Source organism: Balaenoptera ricei, chromosome 21, assembly GCF_028023285.1.
Source record: "Balaenoptera ricei isolate mBalRic1 chromosome 21, mBalRic1.hap2, whole genome shotgun sequence".
NCBI classification, from domain to species: domain Eukaryota; kingdom Metazoa; phylum Chordata; class Mammalia; order Artiodactyla; family Balaenopteridae; genus Balaenoptera; species Balaenoptera ricei.
The window spans coordinates 3,935,399-3,954,162 of NC_082659.1; the positions used below are offsets into that span (position 1 = coordinate 3,935,399).

An 18,764-nucleotide genomic window follows, 5' to 3' on the forward strand; every position below is an offset into this window, starting at 1 on the left:
AGGATGCTCAACATCACTAATTATTAGAGAAATGCAAATCAAAACTACAATGAGGCATCACCTCACACCGGTTAGAATGGGCATCATCAGAAAATCTACAAACAATAAATGCTGGAGAGGGTGTGGAGAAAAGGGAACCCTCTTGCACTGTTGGTGGGAATGTAAATTGATACAGCCACTACAGAGAACAGTATGGAGGTTACTTAAAAAACTAAACGTAGAACTACCATATGACCCAGTAATCCCACTACTGGGCAGATACCCAGAGAAAACCATAATTCAAAAGGACACATGCACCCCAATGTTCATTGCAGCACTATTTACAATAGCCAGGTCATGGAAGCAACCTAAATGCCCATCAACAGAGGAATGGATAAAGAAGAAGTGGTACATATATACAATGGAATATTACTCAACCATAAAAAGGAACGAAATTGGGTCATTTGTAGAGAAGTGGTTGGACCTAGAGACTGTCATACAGAGTGAAGTAAGACAGAAGGAGAAAAACAAGTATCTTATATTATCGCATATATGTGGAACCTAGAAAAATGGTACAGATGAAACAGTTTGTAGGGCAGAAATAGAGACACAGATGTAGAGAACAAATGTATGGACACCAAGGGGGGAAAGTGAGGTGGTGGTGGTGGGATGAACTGGGAGATTGGGATTGACATGTATACACTGTTGTGTATGAGATTGATGACTAATGAGAACCTGCTGTATAAAATAATAAATAAAATAAAATTCAAAAAAAAGAAAAAAAAGAATGTCATTTTGCAAAGTTCACACCTGGGGGTGACACCAAAACTTCAAAGCTGGGTGGAGGGGCAGGTCAGAAATAGGAATCAGATTATGAGGCTAATGTAGAAGCACAGACAAAAAAAGTACATCTGATACATGCAAGAGAAAGATAAAATGTAAATTGTAGTTAGGATGAAGATCGAGAAATGTTGATGATTAAATGCATGGTGATTCGGAATGGGATGTGAGAAAAATCTTGGAATCCAGATTTACAGACTTGAGCAGCTCTGTCCATATTAACTGAGACAGGGAATGTGGCAAAGAAGAGCTTTGGTGGTAAATTGATGAGTGTTACTGATTTGGACATATTCTAGAAGTTCCTGGAAGAAGTCCGAAAGGAGATATCCAAAGGTTTTGGACTGAGCCGTGGATGTAGAAATGGTCACTATCTATCTTGTAACTAGATTTTTGGGTGTTCATGGGCTAATTTAAATGAAATCTGAAGTATCAGAAGTGAAAAGACCAAGAATGTTGCATCAGGGAAGTTGAGGGCAGAGTACCTCCTATTGACGTTTAAAGGATAAGTGGAAAAAGAATAGCCCATGAAAGAAATTAAAAACGGATATCCAGGGAGTTATGAAAGAGCCATAATAGAATGGTGTCAATTTGTCATGTTTCTTAACCTTTATTACAATTACATTGTTCTTGATGACTAGGATCATTAGTCTAATAACTATAATTAGTTGTAATTATGCAAAACGGGAATGTAAGTTAATGTGTTCTCTATTTACTGTTCTCAATAGGTCTCATTAATACTGTTTATGAACAAAGTGTTTATCTCCATATTAGAGCGTCTCTAAGGTCCTTCCAGCTATAAACATAGGCTGCACATGAGCTCATGCTATGTTTAGAATCAGACTAATTCCTAGATGTGCAAGTGGCTTGCACAGAATTTTGCACATAATGGTTGCTGAAAAAATCCAAGTGACTTTTTTTCAGTCTAACTCATTTTATAGATAAGGGAATCAAGGCCAAAAAATGGTAATTCAAGAAGTTCAAAAGGATATCTAATATCATAACTAGGAGGAAACAGGCCTTTATTTCCTAGTTTCATCATCATTACTTTTTTCTCACAATATGATACCACCTTTTCTTAGGCAATTAGGAATATTTACAAATTAATACATCTTAAGTGATGCCAACAAAAATATTAAATGAAACCTATCTTTTAATTTTATCATAAGTTTACATTAAGCCAAGCACTCAACTTATTATTTTTTCATTCAGTTTATTTTTTCATTCATTTTAGCATGACCTGACCTTCTCAGATATCATGCCAGTCTCCTTAGCCGTCAATAAATTACAGGCTGAGCGCTTCCTTAAGCACTCTTTTAAGTGCTTAAATGATAAGACACTGCTCTTGCAAAATACATGGAAGTTATTTCTCCTATTTATACTCTGTATGTATCTGTAATTATACTGGCAAAATCAACTTTAGAATCATGCAGGGATGAGGGAGTGGGAGACCCAGGGCATGAAAAATTTACTAAGCGAGAACCACCTAGGACCACTTGCCGATCTGCCACCTGTTTCTTCGCGTTAGTACCTTCGTTAACTTGCAGACTCATTGTGCATTTCCCATTTTTAATATTATTTTCCAAGTGTATTTAATTTTATATTTTGGTTTTATGGTTTTTATAAGTTAGAGAGTATAATGTCTGTGAATACTAGGGATTGCTAAAAGCCAGAAGCACCTATTACAATTCTGCAAATAGTTGTTTCCTTCCCTTCCTTTTGAGTTATGACTTCTCTGACACGAGATGATAAGGTTGTATCAGCCCCAAAAGATAATGTTTCTTTAAAAATGATATTTGTGGTTTATCTTTATTATATAGTAATTATCTTAAATTATATATTATTAACTACATGTTTATATATTTATAACATTACTATGTGATTAATCATATTATAATATAGAAATTATTTAAAATACTTGTAGTGTAAACTACTCTTCAAAAATATTAAGAAGTTGAGAACATGTATTTTGCTGCACTTTAAAATCTCTTGGTAGGGACTTCCCTGGTGGTGCAGTGGTTAAGAATCCGCCTGCAAATGCAGGGGATACGGGTTTGAGCCCTGGTCCGGGAAGATCCCACGTGCCGCGGAGCAACTAAGCCCGTGCGCCACAACTACTGAGCCTGCGCTCCAGAGCCCGCAAGCCACAACTACTGAGCTCGCGTGCCGCAACTACTGAAGCCCATGTGCACCTAGAGCCCGTGCTCCGCAACAAGAGAAGCCACCGCGATGAGAAGCCCCTGCACCACAATGAAGAGTAGCCCCCGCTCACCGCAACTAGAGAAAGCCCACGCAGCAACGAAGACCCGACACGGCCAAAAATAAATAAATAAATAAATATATAAAGAAATAAAATCTCTTGATACTTAAAACATCATTTTTTAACCAATAATTATTGATAGAGGAAAATGAACATAAATATATAAGTACAAATCATGTTAGCAGTTGTAAATAGTATGATCAGAAACAAACTTTTCACTCAACTGTTTTTATAAATCATCTAATAAGAGAAAAGTTTTGGTACAAATACATTTGTGAGATACTCTAACTTTATTTTATTAAAATCTTTTCTAAAGGTACATTTCGGATTTGAAAAAAACTAAAGTGAATACAGGCATGGAGATTTATAAAGTCGTAATATTGGACAGATCATTCTGCTTGAACATTTCTTTGTTATACATAAAAATACAAAATTCAGAATGTATTCAAGTCTTTTTACTTATAAAAAATCAAAACAAGAGGCATGATTTTTACACTTAAGCTGAAAGCATTTTTATAAACTGCATTTTCTATGTCTATTATGAGGAGGTTTGCAAATGTCCAAACACTTAAATGTATTTTCTAGTAAAAAATACATGATATAAAAGAGTATTGAGTAGGAGTACCCTGAAGTCTGTTGCTTTAAACATAAGATATATAATACCGTAAATCTGTGTGATACAAGCCAACTTAATAATCAAAGGGAAAGAGTGTTATGCTTCAAGTGCTTCAAAGTGCTGCAAAGTTTCTAAGAAGCTTTTGAGTTTTCATGATTTTTTTAATGTGATCTTTTAGATGGTAAAAGAAAGTAAATGCAAATGTTGAAAAGTAATACAGTATCCTATTTTCTGTTGATTCTAATAATTGCTAAAATGAGACAGCTAATAAATTCTGGAATATTTTAGGTTGTAAATCAAGTTTATTTTCCACTGTGTTCATGTAACATGTTTGAGAGGTAGCTGTCAAAAAAAAAATTTGAGGACAAATGTTACAAATTGATATTGAAAATAGTGCAACTCAAAAAAAGTATTGTATAAGGACTATAAGTTCAAACACCATTGATATCGTATCTTTTCATCTTTATTATCCTTTTAAATCCGGATCACGGATAATAACCTGTGAAAAATTTGCTGAATCAACTATGAATGTTTTTCTAACGACTGAGTATTCATGCTCGTAAGTTTGCTATATTTATCAACATGGAAGGACTCTTTATGATACTCTCACAAAATAAAATTATCCCAAAGACTCAGGCCTTCTAAATTTTTCAATTTCTTTTAATTTAGTTATGCTTATAAAAAATTCATCTGTTGTCCACATGTAGCATATGCTTTCAAAGGTCATAATTTTTGTCTGAAAAAATTCTCTAAGTACCAGAAAAATACTTACTGCCATTTAAACAGGAAGGTTATTTTGTAATGAAACATTTCTCTCTGTGTCAGAAAATATATTTCAAAATAAATATTTTACAGATTTGATGAACTCCCCATATTCAAAAGCTAAATCACCAGATCAGACTTACTGATTTACTTTTCATTGTGCTCACTTGACAGTATTTAGAGAGTTTCTGTGACCTCATGTGTCAGAGCTCATGCCAGAGGACAGGAAATTTGAATTTTGGGTGTGTTTTTGCATTTCTCTCTTCAATGTTAAAATTAAATCTCTTGTATTATACGGTAATCACATTTTAACTGAATGAAGAACAATCTGAAAACCACCTTGAGAACTTCAGAGTGGGAGATGTTTGTATGGAAGGATTTCTAAGCTATCAGGGTGTCAGGCCACCTAATTAAGGAAGAGCTGCGAAAGGGGTTCCTTGGCCTCAAAGTAATGTGACAAGTACTTACTGAGCATATAACTTTAGCCTAGAGCTTAATTCCTTTTGGGGAGGTCCAGAAGAATGCTTAAACCAGTCACTTTCTGGGCTCGTAAGTCACAACAAGATCTACGTGATGTGGCATCTTTCTAAACAGTGTTCCTAAATTATCTTTTGAAGTGGTGGAAAATGGAAGATCTCTCTATGTGCAGATGTTCTACTAACAGAGGAAACGATTAGATTAACTTGTGAGTTTATATGAGCGTTCCTTCAACGTTGTTTATTTTGAACCTGTATCAGGGAAGTGACCCCCTCCAAGAGTAGTGCTGACACATTTTCTTATAATCCAAGATTAAATATTATCATGGAAAAGAAAGTCTACTGATTTCTAATAAATATGGGACAAAGTGACTCTGTGTTTAGACTTTTCCTTGCCTTCTGAACTCCACAAAATTTTTGGATTGTGACTACAATAACTTTATACATTGATCATAAAATGAGACATTCTGCAACCACACAGGAAAGTGTACTGTTATATTAGAATTATAAATCACAAAAAAGAAGAAAGGAAATAAATGAAAGGGAGGAAGAAAGGAAAGAATGGAGGTGGGAAAGAAGGAAATTATTAGCAGAAATAATTTAGGACATCTCAAAAAGAAGTAGAAAAAGGAATTCACTGTTATGATTTCATGGCCAAGGCCATCTGGATTTATTTTGGCTACATAACATAACAAAATTGGAGCATCACAGCGATGTGAAATCCAGAAGCCATAAAAGAAATATTCTGAATTTTGCTACATAAAATTAAGTAAGAGTTTATATGGCAAACAAGCAAACACACAAAGACGTCAAAGGCAAATTACATATGGGAACATTTTTGGTCACATCCTTAAAATATAAAAGCCTTTAAAAAGTTCAAAAATGTCCAAGAATCTGATTGAAAAAATAGCAAGTTATTAACAGCTCATAGAAAAAGAGAGGCCCTTATAAATATGTGCATGTGATACGCTAAACATTAACTATAAAGCAAACAAAGAAATGTGATGATAAAATTTGCAGTTGGAATGGATTAAGGACTTACTAAGTGCCAGAAAATTTAGCAACTCGTAGGAATTATCTTCTTCGTGCCTCAACCTCATCAGGTCAGTATAGTTGACACCCCTATTTTACAAAAGAGAAAAGTATGGTTTAGAGAGTGTTAAAGACAGAATGTTTGTGTCCCTCCAAAATTCATACGTTGAAACACTATCCACCATGTGAAGGTATTAAGAGGTGGGGACTTTGGGACATAATAAGGGTCATGAGGGTGGATCCCCCATGATGTGGCTGGTGCCCCATAAGAGTCACGAGAGAACCCACTTCCCTTCTCTGATCTTTTCCAAGTGAGGCTACAAGGAGAAGTCATCCATTTGCAACCTGGAAGAGAGCTCGCACCAGAACCAGACCATGCTGGCACCCTGATCTTGAACTTCCAGCCTCCAGAACCGTAAGAAATAAATTTCTGTTGTTTATAAGCCACGCAGTGTATGGTATTTTTGTTGTAGCAACCCAAACAGACTAGGAGAGATTTTGTTGTGAACGTTATTAGATGGACAAAATTTAGAATACAGGGAGTCCCCCTTATATTTGAGTTGTTCAAAAAGCCTTTTTGTGGGAAAGAAAGGTTAGACATATTTTTCCCTATTCCTCCCCCAGTACAGCTGAAATACCTGGATGTTATATAGAAACAAAACACAAGCAGACTCTGAAAGGAGAGAAGAAGATGAACTGACTAGGTACCTAGGTACCCAAGGAACAGGAACGGCATGGTGGTGAGTTCCTTGGTTTTTCTCTTTACCTCATTTACCACAGACTCTGTGTTTGGTGGAGAAATCAGCCAACCAGTAAACACAATGCGTGAAGGAAAAAAAAAAACCAAGTACACAAACCTACCTTCTTTAGCCAAAGGACCAGTCCTGAAGGACAAAAAATATTTATGCAATAACAGTAACTCTATTCCAGCCACACACTACACACACAGAGTCTAAACACTCTTCCCCTCCCTCTGCAGGCAAAGGCGTAGATTCCCACCTTGGTCCTGAAGTAATGAGGGTAACGAGATGCTCCTGTCCTCCGCATCCCACACCCTCCCCCATGTGGTGTCAGAGAAGGTGGAGGGGGGAGTGAAACTTCTGTCTCCACCAGGTTTATGAGCCCCACCTTCCTTGCCTCAATGTGTTATTACCATAGGGTAGAAGTCAAAGCTTTGTTAATAGTCAACCATTAATGTTAGAAAAGTATCCAATTAATACTAGTTTCAAGTGCTTATAAATGTCTTTCGATGAAATGTATTTAAATATAGAAGTCAGAAAAACCAATATTTCTTCCTAAGGGTTCTACATTATAGTACACAAACCTTTTAAAATCTCATTTTAAAAATCAATACATTACATACATTCGGTGGTTATACTGTGGAGAATATATATACCCATACACACACATATATATCTCTATGTACAGACATATGTATAAAAAACTAATAAACGTAACTATATGAAAGATATGTGATCAAGTACTCGTGGCTTTGGATAAATTTTCAAGTAATAGCATAATGCATGGATTTAAAAACCATTGTGTATCAAATATTTCTAACAGAGGAAAACATGTATTAGTAAAACTATTGGGTTGGCCAAAAAGTTTGTTCGGGTTTTTCCATACGCTCTTACGGAAAGTCCCGAACGAACTTTTTGGCCAGTGCAATATTTTGGTTATTGAAAAGTGGTTCATGCAATGATGAAGAAACTAATGGGAAAGATGAATGTTAAGAGAATTAGTAGGAGTGTTGTTCATAATTTGTGACAGTGGTTAAAAGTTGTATGACAAACAATATATTATACCTGCTATTATATGGTAATTTTAGCTAGGTTTTTTTTTCCCTAAGATACATTTTCCCATACTAGGAAGTAATCTATTCCCCCAATTATACCTTATTCATTTTTCCATTTCTAATGTATATAGTAAGAGCTTTATAAATGTGTTTTTAGTGAGTAAACTAATATATTTTTTATTTAAAAAAGTGCCATATGATACATTTTTTATAAACATGGAAGGTTTTATTCTCTACTAATATAAAAATGAGTATATAGACACTATGCGTATCAGCATTTTTAACAATTCTGTTAAATACACAAAGGTGGCATCTCTGGTCACATATTGCAAAAATATAGTTCTTGACTTCCTCATGTCCTTGTGTTAACTCGTGAAGCAATTAAGAAGACAGTACTCTTCCTGTTATCATAAAAGGGCCATTTGATCTTCATGAGAAAAAACACAGCAAGTCTTTTTCACCCCCAAGGGCAGCACGGAAGCCGGGAGCGCTGGCTCTCGCCGTGGCGCCCTGAGTACAGCGCCTGCACCGAGAGGCAGCACATGCTGAGCGCGTAGCTCCTGGCGCTGCTGTCTGCCGTGATCCTCCCTAAGGGGCGGCCTCCTCCAAGGGGTAGAAATCTACCCCAAAGAGCAATCACCCAGGGCATTGCAGCCGACATCAGAGTGGGGAAAGGAGGGGCAGAAGGGCTCAGAGGACCACACTGACCCTCATCTCAGCTCTGTCAGAGGAGGGTGGTGGTACTAAGTACACAGTGTGGGATGGAGGTCTCTGGGATAGACCGAAGGAAACCCTGATTCCGGTATTACCTCTGACTGCCAGGTCTCGGCTTCCTCATCTACACAAAGAACTGAGTCAGGTGATCTCAGAGGTTCCTTCTAGCTCTGGGTTTCTGTGGAATTGTGATTAGTGACACTCACCACCATTTGTTAGGTCCTCACTGTGTGTCAGGCATGATGCCAAGTCCTTTTATGTGTCGTATTTAAGCCTCACAACCACCGTACGGGGTGGAACTATTATTGTCATCCCATCTTCTAGGAATGAGCAAGGTCACACAGCTAGCAAGGGGTACAGCCAGGACTCAGACCCCATCTGTCTGAATCTAAGACCCAGGCTTTTTTATTTTGAATTTTGGTTACTGTATTTACCTATTTATTTAAAATAGTTTATTGAGGTGAAAGTCACGGAACATAAAAGTAACCATTTTCAGTGGCATTGGTGACATTCACAATTTTGCGCAGCCACCATTGTCATCTACTTACAAAACGTTTCTGTGCGTCCAAGCAAAACCCCATTTATCCCTACGCCTCCTCTTCTCTTCCTGTGGCAGCCGCCAATCTGCATCTCTCCTAAGCAATCAACTATTCTGAATATCTAGATTTCATATAAACGGAATTATACAATATGTGTGTTTTTTTAAATTAAGCGAATAAAGCCAGGTTTGTGGAATTTTTTAAACCTTATCCTTAAATACTTTTAACACAATCTGCCTAAGGTCAGAGCCAAAGGCCTCTGGGAATATGTGGAATTCCTCAAATCTCTACTAAGCAAAGCAATTTTCTTCAGATGTGTTAATTCTGTTTTATTGGAAAGGGGCATCTAGAATTCTTATTTTGTATTTCTGGTCTAAGATTTTCACATTTCTCTTCAGTTATGTTGTTTTGTCCTTGTCTTTTGAATATGCTTTTTGGAAGAGTTTCTCAAATTTATCTTCCACATTACTGATACGGTTTTCTACAAAATAAACTCTGCTCTTCTCTGACTCCAATAAAAATGTTAATTTTGTTACTGCACTTTAAGGTTCTAAGCAGTGAATCTTACTGTCCTTTATATTGGCACATTTACCTTTCTGCTACCGTTTCATGAAAATCATAATGCTTTGCCGCTATCAGATGTTAAATAATTTTCTAAGATGATTTTCATTTTTTTGTATTTGCAAAGATCCAATTAACTCAAAGACAATACATTTTTTGCTACAATAATCTAAAGGCAAGGGATAAAAGGATAGAAATCAGTTTTACCAGAATTTACTTGCACGCTTATAACTGATATCTCTTGTATAACTTATTTAAGAATATAAAATTCTTAATATTCTCATATTCTTAGAAATATTATTTTTATCCTACTTGATGTAAACATTTCTATGATAAGGTGGGGATATTGAAGACACTGTATCATCAACATGCAAGTATATTTGAAGTGCAAACATGGCTTTTAATAACAGATTTTATAAGTGTTTCAACATAATGATTATCTATCTTCTTAACTTATTACAAAGTTACTCTATAACATCTGCCCAATATCAAAGTAAATAAACCTGTCAGACTCAATGACCTCTATATTCCTAACAAATAAATTGATTCAAATTTTAACTTAATGATTTAACCTACTTTAGTCCACTGAAAAAAATGCACAACCTAAAAGTTGAGAGTTACGTTATATTCGGTGGACATTCTTAGGACTTCAAGCCCGGGAGCCAGCCTCTCAGGTAGCGCTAAGAAAACTGCTCTGAGGAGGCCAGGCATTGTTTTTCTGCAACAAAGGGCAGGTAGTCGGAACACCAAAAGATTCTTGTTAGTTAAAGAAAACCAGATATCTCCATATCTGAATTTAGCACTTTTCTATGTATGGGAAGATGCAAGAGTCTGGGCTCACTGGAATCTTTCCTTTGCTTTGCACCCCAGCTACCTGGGGTCAGTGTCCTGTGTCTTCTCATCCTCAGTTTCCCCAAGCTGCACCCTCAGGGCTGGCTGCAGTCTAGTGGCTGCTGGATGGCAGGCATTCCTTGTTTCTTTCCTGACTTCCCTCAGGGCTCACCATCAGGAGTTGTTGCAATCGCTGATGGCTGTGACATCCATCCTGTTTATTGATACGGCAGGCAGCATTCTTAGTCCACGCTGTATACAAGTTATCTTTTCAACTTTTGTGTTTATCATCACTGCACGTTTTACTTGGATCTTGAAATGAATGAATAACCAATTAAATGAAAAAAATTATCTTTATGTTGGTGAAGAAAAGTTAAAATCATAATTTATTTAGCAGGAAATTTAGGTTGACCTGAACTGAATTGAATTTTCTAGAGTATGGTAAAATAAATAAACATAAAATTTCATAATTGCTCAAATTATTGGTATTTTCAGAATATCGAGTTATCTGTTCCTACAATAAATGGGATTTCTGACTGTTATTATAAATATAGCCCTTCTCACTATCATGTACTGTTTAAGATACAAAGATATAGCAGAACTGAGAATGCACAAATTTGTGATGAATACCGTACTAAGAACTAAGTAGGTAATTCAGCTTAATTAAAAAATCACTTTGACGGTTCCCATCAATTCGAATTAATCAGATAGTTACACAGCTCTGGCTTCACAATGGGTATCTGCTGAAATAGAGATATTGAAAAAAAAGATGGCTGATACTTCTCTTTTAATCTTGACCATTTTGTGTAGGGAAAACAATTATGCAGGATTTCACTTTCACATGCCTGCAAGGGCTGATGGGGAATAGAATTCTGTTAAAAAAAGAGGGAGGCAGGGGAGTGATGGTGAAATGGAGAACGCTCTGACAATTGCATTCGATTAATTAAAAACAACACATACAAAAACACCAAGCAAACACAAATCAGTCTGAAGACCAGATCCCAGTAGCTTTCCGTTCCTATATGTGACTAATGGGTAAAAACATGACTTGACACCAGAAAATAAATGACCAGCAATTAAGTTAATCTAATTGATTTTGGTGTCACTTAGAAACATTTGGTTACTATATTAAAAAACATTTTACTTAAATGATCATTAAGGGAATATCATTCTTTAATGATTCTAGAGCCACTGACCATATATTTTAGTAAATACAGAGCATCAGCATTAAAAGTAGAAAGAAAATTGGAAGCATTGTGGAGAATCTTCATGCCACGGCTGACTAGAGTACAGAATTTCATATGACAAGGCTCTGCCTTGCACCGTTTGCGAGTGGAATAATTCATTAAGGGGAAGACATTATAGCTAAAATAAGCCCCACTGATATTATTAATGTAGAAATACTTAAATATCAAGAGAATAAAGAAGTCTCAATCCTCTGCTGATTTGTGTGGTTCCAATAAAACAAATTGTAAAGACACTTTTACTCCTCACAAATTCTAAGTGTTTGATATAATGAGATTATAACAAAAATGAATTTGATGGTCTAGAATCAGCTTACAGGCATCATTTAATCAACATTTTGTTGGCAGCCTCTGTGGAAGAAGTCATTAGTAGGGAGATGAGCAAACAACAAAGAAAGATGGAACCATCTGAAGCGTCAGAGTGAGGCTATTGCTTCTTTTATGAAAGGGCAGTCTGCCATTTTAAAATTCAAATGAATGACCTTTTCCAACATATTGGAAATAGAAATACATAAATAAATAAAACTGGGATGAGTTTTATGATTCTAATTGTTGGAGGGGGGCTGTATATGGGCCATAAAGTATGTTTAAAAATTTTATAAGAATTGAAATCTTACAAGGAGTGGTCTTTGAAAAGAGTGTAATGAATGTGAAAACTAATAAAAAATGATATCTGGAAAATCTCCAGTAGCCTAGAAATTAAACCATAGACTTCCAAATAACCCAGGAGTCAGGAAGAAATGACAATGCATATTACAAATGTTTTAAAGAAAATAATGAAGGGAGGATCTGTTAAAATTGGGTAATACAGCTAATACGGTGTTTCTAAGATATTTCCTGAACTTACATGCATATATTAGCAATGAAAGAAGGCTGAAAATCTAAAAGCAGACCTCCCATCTCAAGAATCTAGTAAAACAACAGAAAAGGAACAAGGAAGGAAGGGAAGGAGGGAGGGAGGGAGGAAGGAAGGAAGGAAGGGGAAAATAATAAAGGAAAACCAGAAATTAATGAAATAGAAAAGAAAGTACAATAGAACAAATCAACAGAGTGTTGGTTCTTTGAGAAGATAATAAGATTGGTATTCCTTCAGTGACAAAATTAATAAGATTGATAAATTCTCAAAAAGACGTAAAAATGTAAACATATGATATCATTAACAAAAAAATGAAATGAAATGAGACAAACAATTAAAATGATGGTTTGCAACATATTGTATAGGCATGAAAATATAATATAGGGATATGAAGAGCCACTTTAAGTTATTAAATTTTTAATTTTGAATACAATGGAGAAAATTTTAAAAATACAGCTTACCAATATTGATGGACACACAAAATATGAAATCTGAAGGGTTGGCTATGTATTAAAGAAATTGAAGCTGTTAATAACTAATAAATTTCCCACAAAAATTTGAAAATGAAAAGTACTAGTCTTAAAAAAATCTTCAGAGGAAAACAGAATGTACTAGCACAAATATTTTGTAAGGTTGTCTTTAGCATGATATATAACCCAATAACAGGGGCATTATAAGAAATGAAAATTACCAACCAATCTCTCTTGTGAATATGAATGTACATGCCTTAAACAAAATATGATTTATTTTATCAGTTTTGGGGTTTATTCCAGAAACACAACACTGATTTAATATTTGAAAAGTTATCAGTATAACGCACCCACCATATTCATGGGAAAGTGAGGCATATGATTATTTCAATAGAGATGGAAAAAACCATAAAAACCTAACACCCATTCATGATAAAGATTATTTGCAGACCAAGAATACAATAAAACCTTCTTAATATTATAAATACTTGGTACAAAAACCTATAGTAAGCATCATTTTAATGATTGAATATTAAAATATTTCTTCCTCAGATCAGAAAATAATCAAGGGCATCCATTATCACTATTGCATTCAGCTCTATACTGGACATCCAAGATAGTGCACTAAGGTAAAAAAAAAAAAAAAAAATAGAATTGTTTTAATTTATGAAAACTTGAAAGAAAAAACTAAAACTGCCATTATTTACAGAGGGCAGAATCATATAATTAGAAAATCTAAAAAACTTTCAGCCAAACTATTAAACGTCAACAATTAATTTGGCAATGTTTTTGGAAAAACAAGTTAATATTTGAATCAATTTTATTTCTATTTCTCAACTATAACTATAAAATTAATTTGTCAAAGAGACATCGTTTTCGATATCTTTAACACATAAAATACCTAGGTACATCTCATAAAGACTATGCAGGAACCTGAAACCCACAAGACAATTTTGAGAGAAATTTTGAAAGACCTCTGTTTTAAATAGAGGATTATACTATGTTTATATAAATTTTAAAGCTATAAAAATATCATACCTTTCCTAATGAATTTATATTTTCAATGAAATTCCAATTTAAATTTCATCCACTTTTAGAGAGGAGCTGATGATTGACAATCAGTTTATAAAATCTGCATGAAATAGCAAATAGTCAGGAACAGTTTTAGCTTTCATAAAGAAGAAGAACAAAACTGGGTGGTTTACATTACCAGACATCAAGAGAAAATAGGAAGTCCAAAAACAAACTCAGCAATGTGGAGCCACCTGGTATATGAAAAAGGCTGTACTAGAATGCTGCTGGGAAAATAGAAACTTTTCAGTAAATGTATCTAGTTTAACTGGATATCATTCATAAACAGAAAATGCATTTTGATCCTACACCATACCCCAAAATATATTTCAGATAGATCACAGACCTAAATATGAAACACAAAACTATGAAGCTGTAGAAGGAAACATAGATGAACATATTCCTAAGTTTGGCATAAGAAGAGTTTGTCAAAGAGGCTACAGAAAGGACTAATTTTAAGTCAAAAAATAATGAATTGGGTATATTAAGATTAGAAATAGCTATTCATCAAAATACATCATTAAATGTATGAAAAGGCAATCTACAATATGGGAGGAAACATTTATAATACGTATACTATAAGAAGGACTTAAATGCAGAATATAAAAAAGGGCTCTTAATGTCACTTAAAATGACAAATTGCCCCAAAGGAAAAAAAGAGGGGGGAATTGCAAAAAAAATTCACAAAAGAAGTTATTCAGATGGCAAATAAATGTACAAAAATATGCCCAACTCCGTTAGTAATAAAGCAAATATAAATGAGATACAAGATAATACTATATTCCCAACAGAATCACTAAAATGATAAAGAGAAAGATAGAGTAAAGACAAAATGTGGAACAAATGGAACTCTCATATACAGCTGGTGAATAAACTGGTACAATCACTCTGTAAAGCTATTTGGTACTATTTACCAAAGCTGAACACAGGCATAACTAGGGTAAAACATACACCCAAAACCCATGTGTTCCCCCAAAAATATGTACTAGAAAGTCCATGGTAGCATTATTCATAATAGCTTAAAATTGGAAGCATCCAAATGCCCATGAACTGTGTAGAATGAGTATTTACCTAAAGAAATACCACATAGAAACGAGAATGAGTTATAATGCAGATGAGTTTGAAAATAATGCAGAGCAAAGGAAGCCATACATACATACATACATACAGTATGATTCTATTTAAATAAAACTCTAAATCAGGCAAAGCATATCCATAATTTTAAAATAAAGATGGTGGTATGGTAATTACCCAGCGTGGCAAGGGGCAAGGGATTATGATTGAAAAAAGAGCAAAATGGGGCTTAGGGAATGTTAGAAATGTTCAATTTCTTGATCTGAGTTCTAGTTACACAGATGTTTCCTTTGTAAAATTCATTGATATGTACACTTGTCTGTAGGTAGGCTATCTTAATAAATATTTAAAATATTTTGCATTGGAAGACAGGAATATCTCTTCAGGGTTTTTTTTTGCCCTCCTACTTAACACTAGCAGCATGTTAACATATCAATTAGGGCTCTTTTGGTTAAATATGATTAATTTAGGCCTGGGTCATATGCTTCATCCCCTGGGGCAGAGTGAATGGTCATATATGAAAACCTGAGAATTGAGAGTAGCAAAATCTAGATTCTCAAACAAAATTTATGATGGCAATAGAGAAAAGGGTACAGGATATATAAAGGAGAAGTTGCAAAGATTTACAGTACATAAAACTCTCTCCTTGAATGTAGAAAAAGGAAACAGATAAATTACAAAAAGAAATAAAAAGCATAAAATAACTATTCACAGTATTAACCAATGGCATAATATTTTGTATTACACATCAAAAATCCATAGTAATTGCAAATACAGACTGTTTCAAGAAGCCAGAATCTCAGATATCTTGTTGTGCAACGAAAAGAAAGTATGATGCATCATTTCTCATAATTTGTACTCACATATTAACATGTTTGCTATCTTTATGCTGTATGACAAAAGGAATTGTGGCAAACAATTTTTGTTTCAAAATTTAAGGATTTTTAAAATTACCTTTCCCCGAGGAGGTCAATAAATACTATTCCAGTAATAATGACGTTTCTGTTAAAGTAGGGCTAATTTTGGACGGTGTAGGCTCACAACCCAGACCATGTATTTGAGTCAACAGAGCTTTCTAAAAATAATAATGCCCATACTCCCACTGGGCAGAGATTGACTTAATGGGTTTAGGCTCAGGTCCAAACAAAATGACAATACTCATCAGTCAGTAATGAGAATGCTTCAATAAATAACTCCTTTAAAATATTCTAACATATACAAAGTAGAAATTATAGTATAATAAACTCTATCAGTTAAATTAATCAGTTCATGGCCAATTATCCAATTTTGTGGCTCTGGTACTCTCATCCACGTCTCCACCTTGATTATTTTGAAGCAAACAAGATACTGTATGTTTTATTATGTAAATAATTCTATATCTGCTATCTTAAAGAGAAATTTTTTTTTTATTAATTTATTTATTTTTGGCTGTGTTGGGTCTTCGTTTCTGTGCGAGGGCTTCCTCTAGTTGCGGCAGCGGGGACCACTCTTCATCGCAGTGCGCGGGCCTCTCACTGTCGTGGCCTCTCTTGTTGCGGACCACAGGTTCCAGACGCGCAGGCTCAGTGATTGTGGCTCACGGGCCCAGTTGCTCCGCGGCATGTGGGATCTTCCCAGACCAGGGCTCGAACCTGTGTCCCCTGCATTGGCAGGCGGATTCTCAACCACTGCACCACCAGGGCAGCCCCTTAAAGAGAAATTTTAAAAAATTATAACCATAACAATGTTGTCATACCTTAAATGATTAACAGTAATTCTTTAAATATCCAGCCAGTGATTATATTTGTCCTGTTGTCTCTCTTTTTAAAAATTTTTAAATCCAGACAAATGAGCTCCAGAGATTCACTTGGTTGTTGTGTTTTTTGAAAAGAGAGTCATAAGTCTTAGATGCCTGGGTGCCGTCCCTGCCTACTCCCATTGTCCATGCATAACTTGTTATCGCAGTCACATTCTTCTCTCAATGTCTCTTATTTGCATGACCAATTATACACTTATCCTTCTCTTAAGTATCTTTTAATCTGTAGGTTCTGCTCTTTCTTTTTATTTTCCCCTTAGAATGTATTTTGTTGAAGAAAGCAAGTTGACTCTCCTATAGATTTTTTTGTAACCTGTATTTTGCCAATTGCATCCTTGTTTGTTGTTGAACATGTTATTTTGTCCTCTGCATTTCCTGTAAATTTATTGTCAGATGTAGAAGCACTGTTAGATTCAAGTTTGATTTTGGGGGAAGGAATATTTCCTGGATGGTATTCCATAGTTCCAACAAGTGGTTATCTCTTGTGATGTTTGCAGGTATTAATGATCATTCTCTAGACTCATTATTTCATACAAATGGTGAACTTCTGTCATACCTTCATAATTTTTGGTGGAATGTTTCTTCAAAAGGAAATGTCCCCAGTAAACAATTAGATTCTCTGAGATATAGTTTGTATAGGAAGTGCAGTATAGTTGCCTGATGTTTCCCTTTATTTGCTGATTCTCAAAATGTTGAGTTGTTTCTTTAGTAACAACAAAAGGGACAATTAGGCACTCATGGATTTAAAATTTTGAATGTGATTCAATTCATTTTGGTTATTATTCTTTTTGAAGCTCATATTTTTCCATCTGTTGCCAATGGTTGATTCCTCTTGCTATGTCCTCTGTACTTTCAACAGGAACACCATAATTTTTGATAGCTTGCTTGAATTCCAGTTTGGCTAGATATTCCATGCTCATTTTAGACCTGTCCTACCCCAGACATGATATCAGCCAATTAATTTCTCTCTAGAGCCCATATTCCCTTTTCTTTTGGGAGGCGGGGTACAGAAGGAGGCAATGGCATATAGAGAATACAGTCTAGGCATTAGTGATGTTCATTGCTATGGAGTGGTCTTTTCAGGAGACAGGAACAGGAAATATGTTTGTTTTATGAAAGATTATATACAATATATGCTTATTCTGGTACCTTCAGGAATATAGGTTTTTAGTTGCCCTCATTAATCTTACTTCTGTAACTCCTTTGTACACAGAAAATCCAAACTGGCTGTGACATCAACATAGCCATTTACATTAATTCACAATAATCTCAAGACAGTCTCAGAATAATGATAGCTACACTGTCACCAAGAATTATCAAATAGTTTCAGATATTTTTGTCAATTCCCCCTTTAAGATATATTGTACAAGGGAGTTATATTCAAATTACGGTATTTTAACTTCTCTTTAAAAAAACCTTCTTACCATGTGTTCTGTAAGCATTCATTATACTAATATTAATTGGTTTCAATTTTTTAATGTTTTTTAAGGATTACATTTTAAACTAATATTTGCTTTTTTATATAAAATATTTACATGGTTCAAATCAAATGTACTGAAGAAAATAAACATAAAGCTCAGTTTCTTTCCTGGTAACTTCCAAACTGTGCACTTGAATTCCCTCCCTTATGTGTAACCATTTTTAAAAAATAGTTTAGTTCATCTTTCAATTTATATATCAATTCAATATAGACATATATATAAATGTAATATACATAAATATATAAATACTATATGCATATATAAATTCTATATGCATATAAATTTATGTCTGTATATGAATTTCTTAAATATATGGGAAGTGGTAGCATATTTTACACACTTTATATGCCTTTTTAATTATAAGTATCTTG

General features: G+C 34.7%; 1 long non-coding RNA gene across 1 annotated transcript in view; it reads left to right on the top strand.

Annotated features, from left to right (window-relative positions):
* Positions 1-18,764, top strand: part of LOC132356622 (uncharacterized) — a 356,023-nt gene that overhangs the window by 83,680 nt on the left and 253,579 nt on the right. Inside the window, exons 4-5 of the long non-coding RNA XR_009499931.1 lie at positions 6,275-6,377; positions 6,587-6,702. This is a non-coding gene — a long non-coding RNA (uncharacterized LOC132356622). The remainder of the gene's footprint in view (positions 1-6,274; positions 6,378-6,586; positions 6,703-18,764) is intronic.